General features: G+C 33.9%; 1 pseudogene; it reads right to left on the reverse strand.

Moving 5' to 3' along the window:
• Positions 1-3,814: 3,814 nt before the first annotated feature.
• On the reverse strand, positions 3,815-10,291 carry LOC120141885 (annotated as a pseudogene).
• Positions 10,292-10,622: the final 331 nt, after the last annotated feature.

The following is a 10,622-nucleotide window of genomic DNA, read 5'->3' on the forward strand; positions in this document are numbered from 1 at the left end:
TCAGTTTAGCTAGTGCAGTCAGTATTAAGAAGTGAATAATAGTGAAGTATCACGGTCCGAATGATTGACAAGTATCGTAGTGTTGGGATCTATAGTTCAATTGGACTTGAAATCCTGATAATTCAATATATAATCTTGAATACCACAAATCATCGCTCTACCCTTATTGAGTTAAATTACTGAGAATTCTCCAAAAATCAAAGTGTCTGAAATACCTCTATTTGTTTGAATAATGGAATCACTCCTGACATATTTGAAATCTTAAGTAACTCTGATACAAAACATTATGAATACCTTCCTGATTAACAAGTACCTTCGAAGAATAATTGGATCCTCTAGTGTGTTCTTATGTGACATGTAAATGTTTTACCTATTTTAAAGCGTGATTTTATGAAATTACGGGTTTATGTGTTTAGATTTACTTTTAAATGAACTATGCCTACATGATATGTGTTCTCTGATTACATGTTTTCACTGGAAAATATAATCGTTCCTGATTTATGGATCATGGGATCTACTGGTTACTACTTGAACTGTTTTATTGGGACATTATATGTGTAGGCTGGAGTATGGAGGTTCAACTCATTCAAACTGGTAATTCCTTATATAGGTTCAAACTGATCGAGCTTTTAATTCCTTTCGGACCTAAGGTGACCCTTGGGTAGGCTCTGAGGCCCTGAGAAACTTTCTTGGGTAGGCTCTCACGCCCTAAAGCACTCTCTTAGGTAAATCATGGGACTAATATGGTGTATGGGTAGAGGGCATTCATGTGATTTAAATAACTACATAATCATTTTTACAATATAATATTGGATCATGATTTTGATATTATAGGGACTATTAAATAGGGTTTCTACTGGGCACTGTATGGGTAGGCTGGAGTATGCAGGTTCAGCTTGGTCAAACTGGTAGTTCCTTATATAGGTTCAGACTGATCGAGTTGGTAATTCCTTACAGACCTAAAGAGACCCTTGGGTAGGCCCATAGGCCTCAAGGTACTCCCTTAGAGTGGCTCATTTGTTGTGTGCTTAAGGTATGTCATTATGGATGCAATTCTGGGGAAACCGCATAAAGGTGTTCGATTGGAGGCTATTACTATGGTTTTAAAATATGTTTTAAACTAATAACATTTTAAAGGATCTATATACATTACTCTGTTTTGTTAAAACACACTAGACATCCTTTTCCGATCTCCTGAACTTGGTCATCTGAATTTTAAGCTTCATGTCTTTTACTTGAAGAAATATCAGTGGAACCTCATCTTCTCACGTAAACCTGTAGATGTCTGAATCAATAAGGAAAATTTATGCTTTCCCATTTATCTGCATGTCCTTCAGCATCACTTGGTAGTTTTGTGTTATTGAGCTTCCCAAAGCTCATTTTTTTCTCTCTCATTTACAAGTTGAAAGAATTGATCCGGTGCAACTATCGACTTCTGTAATGGGAGTTCTTTTGGCTTGGGATGAACAGTACGGTACAAGGGTAATTATGGGTCATGTAGGTCACATTTGATTTTTGTACTAAGTCTGAACTTATTTGATTATAATTTTATTTGTAACATATGAATAGTTTTTCTAATATTGTATTTTTATTATAAATTATTTTATGATTTTACGCGTTTTAACAGAAATTTTATTTTTTTCCGGGATTTTTACTGTGGGTCGCTCCGGTGGCCCTAATGTGACGCCTCGGATGGGATTGGGTCACCTGCATCGGTCTATGGGTGTTACACAAAGCCTTATGAGTGTAGATAGAAATTTCAGTTTCTTTTATGGGTTGAAATTTAAGGTATGTGAAGATGTTCATCTTTGTTCATTCATATTCTCTTAGGTTATGGGTTTTAGACTCACTAGGAACATTTTTGTTCCTTCCCCTAGAATCCCTCTTATCATCCCCTCTAGATAGGATTAAGATTAGATTTAGAATTTATATAAAAAACGATAAAAAATCCAATAACCCTCCTAAAATCTATTAATTAGGCATTAGCTAAAATTTAAATAAAATTATAAAGATAACTTATATTAATCATGTGAGTTCAATGATTGTTCATCACTGTTAGCAAGTTTATAGGAGTATAATCTTTGTCTGGCACAATCGATAGGGTTAGAGCTTCCCTCAATGCTAGGTTAGCTTAGTTCATATGACAATATGTTGAATTTGGATAAGTTTGTACTAGATTTAGTCATAAGAAGAGATTAAGTCAACTTAGAAAATTCTTCTTGGTCAATGAGCGTTACTACAACATATTATGTCAGCATCCTGAGTGTTAAGATCATTGTCAGTCCTAGTTGTTTCATCATCAATTTTTAATCTTTTGTAAGATTTATTACACCTTTCTTGTAACCATTCTTCACATGAAGAATCATTTTAGTATTTCCTCGCCATTTGTTTAAGTCGTTTAATTATTTTTTAGTTTTCTTTTTATTACCATTCTTAATGTCTAAGATAATTTAACATTTACGGGACAATACTCGGTCATCATTTTATTATTTGTTTGATTGTGTAGGCTTGGATTATAGACATTATTTATCTAAAAATTATAAAAGTCTAAAAACAAAATATATGAAATAACCAAGTTGAAAAAAAGTATAGACATTATAGTTAATTTATTTTTCCCTTGTGAGTGCGTTGATTATATTTTTTTTTGGCATAATTCAAAAATATCCCCAACATTTATCAAAACAGTCATTTTGTCCCTTATTCTATTATGGATCATTTTGACCCTTAACATTTCATTTTAGAGTAAAAAGACCCCTAACATTTGACATAATAACTTTGTCCCTTATTTTTTTTATTGGCTACTTTAACCATCAACGTTTCATTTTTTTAGCGTTAATCGTGTGTTAATTAATGATTTTCATCTAAATATGGATATTTTGTCCTAAAGTGAAACGTTGGGGGTTAAAATACTAAAAAAAAGAGTCAAAATAACCATTTTAATAAATGTTGGGGGCTATTTTTAGCATTATGCCATTTTTCTTTGTAAGCAGTTCACTAATCTCTTATCTCTGTATAAATAAAATTATATATTTATTCAAAAAATACTTAGGTATTAGATGTTAACGCATCTATTTATAGTACTAAAAATCTTAATTTCAATTAATATATATTTATAATATTAATAAAATGGTAATCAATCTAAAATAAAAAAAGTATAGTTTAATACAAATAAAAAGTTTATTTCAATATTTCTATGATTCTATCTAATTAAAATATTTATAATTGATATTATTTTTATAATTATAAAGTAGTTTGTAATATATTAAAATATTACTTTTTTCATTTCACTTTAGTAATATAATAAACCATAAAATTTATTTTTTTATGGTTTCAAAAGTTTCTCAAAACTCTAGCATGAGATACAAGCATCTAAACTGCCAGTGGACAACAGAAATACTATGAGCAGTAACCAAAACAATGAATTGTATTACTTTCCACCATCCTAAAACTATGGTCCAGGTTACGATTCACGGATTAAATGGCACCCATTCACGGATAAATTAATGATGTACATACCATCACCATCCCCCCCCCCCCAAAAAAAAATACCGAAACTGTTGCTCCTATATAAATCAATGCTTCAATGCAATGCGAGTCGCCATGAACACTTAAGAGTTGCATTTACTATATATCTGGTGCAAAGTGTAGTTTAGATTGCGAGAGAAACGGTATGTCAATAGAAGCTTTGGCAATGGAAGGGGTGGATTATGAGGTTTGTGGTATCGAATTCGAAGAATGGGAGCATGAAGAACTGGAGCAACCGCCACCTTATTTACTAGCGGAGCCAATCCAAGGCCGTGAAGGCAAGAAAAAGATAACCAGCAGCAACGGAAGCAACAAGATTTCGGTTAATGAACTATTGGCGAAAGCTGAAATGGTTGAGTTGGTTCAAATCATTGCTTCAATGAATCAGATCGCTCTTAGAAATTACTAATGTATTTAGTTAACAAAGCACATAATTTTGAGATACATTCGAGAAAACATCATACAATAAATCTTGTATAAAAGATGAAAAAAAGAGCTACCACGAACAAATGCATCGTGTATAAAACATATAATGAATTCTCTTCTCACTATGTCCCTATATAATTGCACTATCAACTAAACCTACCTAAGAGAAACTATGAAATTAAATGCAAAGGATTCTTTACCTCATCATCTTCCACCGGATAACTCGATAGCGACCTGGTTATGTACCGAATCGTCTCCCCAGTCAAATCTCCTTTGCAATCTTTCATACTCTTGCCTACGTGTAACTTCACCGTGTTGCCATTCTTCCCACCTCTCTGCCAGCCCCTCTCCTTCCAGCATCCTCACCACCTCTGACATCGGCGGACGATCCCCTGGTGAGGCTTGGGTGCAAAGCAATGCAACTTGGATCATTGCCTCGACCTCCTTGATGTTGTAGTTTTTATTAAGGTTACAATCTACAATATCATCCAGCTTTTTCTCCCTTTCTAACTTCTTAACCTTCACAAACAAACAAGTTCCCCAGAAAGTGAGCAATATTAGCGATTATAATTTTGAAGTTTGTTAGTAGAAAGATTTCAAATCTTTCCACAAGAAAAATATCCGCATATTCTTCTTTGAAAGCATGCTAAGAAACACAAGGAAAGGAGAAAGACACGAATGCAAAAGCCAGTACCGAAAGAGATACGAACTATCTTACATAATCAAGAAGCAAAACATCATCTTCATCTTCCAAGCGTGAAAAATCAATCGCACGTTGACCTGTTATGAGCTCTAGAAGCATAATCCCATAACCAAAGACATCCGTCCTCTCTGATGACTTCCCAGTAGACAAATACTCGGGTGCTATGTGTCCCATCGTACCGCGAACTTGTGTCGTTACATTTGTCTGCCTCACGTCCACCAACTTAGCAAGGCCAAAGTCACCGACAACTGCTTCAAAGTCTTCATCCAATAATACATTAGCAGCCTTCACATCCCGATGAATGATCTTAGGATTGCAATGTTCATGAAGGTATTCCAATCCACGTGCTGCACCTAGAGCTATTCGTTTTCTTTTAGGCCAATGTAAAACAGGTTCACCAGGTTTGAGTTCTGCAGCAGTTCAAGATAGTCAAATATTTTATGAAGGTCCCTGGAAGACGGAAAGCCTTTAAGGAATAATAAAAGCAGCGCAATAGATTGTATAAATTTCCAAGAGAAGACATTTATAGTAACTAATAGATCAAGAAAATATTTCGAGTCGGACACAATTATGCTCAAGATAGATGAGCTTATTTGTGCAACTATTGCATGCAAATATACACTATGCTTCTTTTGAAGCTCAAGATAGAAAAGGTTAAAATATTTAATAAAATCCTCAAAGAACTACCACCTCGAATACGAGAGGCCACACTTAAATTTGGCATGAATGGATAGACCAGAAGGCGTTCTGTTGGTGTTGTGCAAAAGCCAATCAGCCGTAAGAGATTCCTGTGAACAGCCACACTTATCATCTCAACTTCACGTTGAAAAGCTGCATCTCCTTCAGGACTTTCGAAGTCAATTAATCTCTTAACTGCGACCTTCGTGTTATCAGAAAGCACACCTTTATAAACCTTTCCGAAACCTCCCTGTCCAAGGACATTATTTTCACTGAAGCTATCTGTAGCCAACTGTAATTCCCTCCATGCAAACCTTGTCAATTGACCAAAAGAAATTCTTTGGTCAACTTCACCTGACCAAACAAATTTAAGGAGTTTCAAAACAAATATATGAACAGATTATGCTCAAGCTATCCTTTCACTACAATGAAATCTGATTCATACTTGACAAGGCATTATATTTCAAAATGTTTTTCACATCCGTCTACAAAATTGACTTTCAGAAAAAAAGTATGCTGGTTCAGATTAAGGTTCATAGAAGCTACATAGTAAATCAATAGTTGTAATGCCAAGAAACTTTCAAATGAAGAACAAAGTTCTGCCAACTACATAGCTAAGTGATTGAAAGGTAGTAAAAACCTGCAACATCTACAAAGACCTCGCCCTTGTTGCCTTTCCGTCTACGTTTGCACAGGAAAAACAGCAATCCAACAAAAAGAAGAATTACAAATCCCCCAACAATTCCAACAATAAGACCAACTTTTGGCTTATGTGACGATCCTACAAGAAAAGAGAAACCTCAGAGACGGACAAATTATGGTGCAAATTTAAAAGTTGTATCTTTGAAACCTTTGAACCAGTGTTGTCAATGGAAAAAAGAGCACACTAGACCCTAGTACCATTTAACTACCTGAAGTGCAAAGGGCAAGAAAAAAGAAAGAAACTTACCTGAATAAAGTAAGGCAATATGTATATGCATGTGCTTTTGTATATGTGTATATATTTCTGGTAAGCTTAGGATATATGATAATATAACTCTTAAAACTAGTCCATTTTATCTAGAAAATATGCAAAGTTCACTTTTTTGTGTTTTACTTTTGTTGTACAATATGTATGCTTTCTTTATGGTCCCATGTATGTTGTTGAGTAGTCGACTATTAATAAATCAAGTTTAATATTAGAGTAATTTTTTTTATACACGGGCTGTGTAAACTAAAGTTTATACAACCCCGTCTGTGTCAACCCTAAAATCTAAAACCTTAACCCTAAATTCTAAATACTAAGACCCTAACCTCTAATCTTAAATACAACACACGGCATTAGAATAGACAGGCTTGTATAAACTAAAGTTTACACAGCCTATGTATCCGAAAATTTTACACAATATTGTCACCTTTCTTACTAGTAAAGATACAACAAGAGATAAAGTATGGGGCAAGCAAGGATCTTGGCCCCTTAGTCAAATGGTACAATTACTTCTTTAGCTCGTCTTGAAATATAATAATTCAACTTAATTCTTTTCAGCTCCTTGGTTATAAAAAAAATACCTTTTTAGCCCCTTTAGAAAAATTAATAATTCAATTTATAAACCATTCTAAAACAAAATTTTTAGCTTTGGCCTCCAAAGTTTTATAATTTTATCTTGGTCCCCAATACAAAATTCCTAGCTTCGTCCCTAGGTACAACAAATGAAAAAAGAAAAAAATAAAACAAATTAAAATGTACTTCAACCGAGTAGGCTTTTTTGTACATCAGTGCCATACAAAAATAACACCTAGGTACATCAGTGTGTGCTTGGTCAAATGTGCCTCATCCAAAAGTATTTGAGGCGCAAGGCCTAGGTGCATGCCTTGACAACACAGCCTTGAATGTTGTAAAACAATGTTATTGAGTCAAAAAAAAATGTTAATGAAATTACCAGAATCATTTTCAGTAGACACACATGAATGAGGAAAATTTACACCGCAGTTTAAATTGTTTCCTGTAAAACTGAATAAACAAAGTTTATCGATTAAGTTCACGGCTGATGTATACATCTACAGAGTGTGCATGCACATTGCTAGAGAGAGATAAAAGGAGGTAAATACCATATAGCAAAACATATAAATAGTTGAATGATTTTTATTTCTTAGTATTGAAATAGGCAATAAAATAAATTAATAAAAATTAATCGTACTTGTAATTTGGAGTGTTGAACAAAAGATCAGGAACTTGACCGCTAAGATCATTTGAATCAAGCGAACTGCAAAGAAAAAAAAAAGCTCAACCATTTCATCGGCAATTTTAAAAAAGTCCAAAAAGAAATAATTAATCATGCATTCAAGTTTGGAACTTTACAAAATAAGAAAGCATGGATCAGCTCGTTAAAAACTCAATGTTTAATCAATTAACTGCTATTTATCAAAGACCTTCAGACACCATTCTGGGTTCTTTACTTACAGAGAGATCAACTGCGTAAGACCTGAAATAGGCTGAGGAATGGTCCCATTAAGATTGTTCTTACTAAGTGTCCTGCTTGAATGAAAGAAAGAATGTCATCCTATGAATGAGTTACGAGATAATGCAAAATACATAAAAACAAGTAAAATGTTAATATATATAAAGGATAGTACTTACAAGAATTTCAGATTTTTAAGATTCCCAAGGGAAGAAGGTATTTCCCAGTTAAATGATTATTTTCCAAATCCAAGCTTGTCAAGCTTGACAAATTTCCAATCTCTTTCGGTATCTCACCAGTTATACCATTTCCTTTCAATGTACTGCATGCAGAACACGAAAAACACATAAATATATAAGAACAAAAGATCCATCCCAAGGCTATAACGACCATGTGCACAAATAACCAGTTAAATAAAGTTATCAAAGAGCAGAAACTTGCAATTTTAGTCTATGCATTGAATTAGTGGTAATTATTTATCTAACATTTTATTACCATAAAGATGTTCATATAGTACAGAGTTACTACTTACTACACATGTAAGCTATTCAATTTTTTCACCAAAGATACAGAACTTATGAAGTAACAGTAATTCGACCAATAGATTCAGCAATACAATCTCACTCTTACAGTAAAGCCCTTTCATGATCCTCCGGAATCAGCAATCCTACGTAACTCCTCCGTCACTTGAAACCAATGTTAATTAGTAAGCTACTTATTTTTCTCAGATTTTTCAGATGCCTCCAACATATCCATATCATTTCAAAGAGATTATTCAGGCCTACCATACAAGAACATTGAACCTTATAATGATGTATGACATCAATCAATAGGTTCGTGCACTGTTAGAAAGCAAAGAATTCTTTTATGAACCCAAGAATCAGGTATAAACAATGATGGAACTACTCAGAAAAAATTCCATATATCAAGAAACAAGGGAATCTATTAATTGCTAAAATACATGTTCTATACGTACAGTGAGGAAAGAGTTTGCAGAACTCCTATTTTAGGGACAATGTGCCAGAAAAGTTCATGGATGACAAAGTCCTGAAAGCAAATTGACGATATTAAGATAAACATGCATTTATGTTACAGAAAAGTAATGAAACAAAATAATATTTAATGAACAATGAAATCATGCACGCATACATTTGCAACTATGAGTCATATTCAAAGAGAAATAAAAAATATGCCAATCACTTACACAGATATGACATTTTTATTACTAGGATCACACTTAACATTTGTCCAAGTGCAGGGGCTAACAAGATTTTGGTTCCAATCTTTCAACTGATCGGCTGAAGCATGGAGTGAGCTCTTTAATGCAACTAAAGCATCTCCTGGAACAGGTGATAGATTTTCATAATACAATTAAGCAAATAAATAAACCCTCTGGCCAACCGAGGCCTAAGGAATCAGTATCTAAAATCAACCAAGGGAAGAAAAGGACATGAAATTAGAATGGAAGATCATCTCACTATAAAACATGCACATGAACTCGTGCATGCAGCTCTACATGGTTCTCTACAGAAGTGAGTTATTATAACTTCTCATTATTTAGAATATCAGGCACGAATCAGCTCAAGTTTCTCATAACTCAACTCCAAAATTTAAGTAGAGAAAACGAAGTGCCATACAGTTCAATAAAAAATAACTAAGCAACCAATTCTAGAGGTGTCGGCAATTCATCTGATTGATAACAATTGATAGTCCCTAGAGTGGTAAATCTTATTGAACTAGAAGAAAAGCTTCAGGCATCTTTTCGTGAATCCATTTGAGCTTATTGGCAAGTAACATCATCTCTTTATATCTAAGCACTTTAGCACATATAAGGCCTGACACTCCAAAGACTATTACTATGACGAAATTTAACAAGGTAAATTTAACTCTAATAAACCAAAGGACAAGCTCACACATGCCTATTGAGAATGATATCTATTGTCAAATCTACAAGTGAAGTGAAATACTGAGAAAATTTGGCCCACAGGAGCATTTATACACGTTTGGTGAATAAAAGTCGAACAAGAATAACCTTGAAAATCAGCAGATACAAATGAGAGTAAACAAGCCGACAGAAGTGCACCAAGAAATAGTTCCATCTTCAGCAAAGTTGCACCCAATGATCAATGCCATGAAATACAAAATCTCTTACATATATACAGGCGACCATCTCTGCAAAAATGTGCATCAAATCATAAATATTAAGGCATATTACACATGATAACTAGAAAATCTAGGCAGAGCTATAATTCTCCAACCCTTCCTTTTTGTAGTAGCCATTACCTACGGAGCACATGTCCAACAAATTTAAAAGTAAAATAAAAAACAACATCAAATCGGAGTCTGAGCAACGTTGGCAGTAAGATCAATGATTGCTAAAGAGCGAAAAAATTAAAACATAACAAAAACAGAGAGTTCCATACACAAAAGTTCCTATTAGGACAATCATCGAACAATGAAAAAACAAGCAACTTTCATGCGCCGCCCCTTCTGTTCTTGACTCACATCAGGAATTTTACAGCATTTATTAGTGCTTCAATAAATTTTGGGGGTAGGAGGAAATGGCAGGCAATTCACTTCATTTCACTTTACAAATTTCAAATCAATGACGTTTCTATAAATTTTGACAATCATCATTTCCAGAAAGTTTTTGGTTGGTGATTGGAAACGGTACAATGAAAAAAATATATACCAGTACTTTACTTTGTCTCACAGAACCTTTCATCTTTGCAAAATCATTCTTTCCTTCTCATTTTTTTTGGCATAACTGAGAAATCACACACACACACAAAAAGACATCAACAGGAAAATTGAAACTGTGATTTCAGTTATAACATGAAGTTACTAGAATC

Source organism: Hibiscus syriacus, unplaced genomic scaffold (assembly GCF_006381635.1).
Source record: "Hibiscus syriacus cultivar Baekdansim isolate YM2019G1 unplaced genomic scaffold, ASM638163v2 tig00110814_pilon, whole genome shotgun sequence".
NCBI classification, from domain to species: Eukaryota; Viridiplantae; Streptophyta; class Magnoliopsida; order Malvales; family Malvaceae; genus Hibiscus; species Hibiscus syriacus.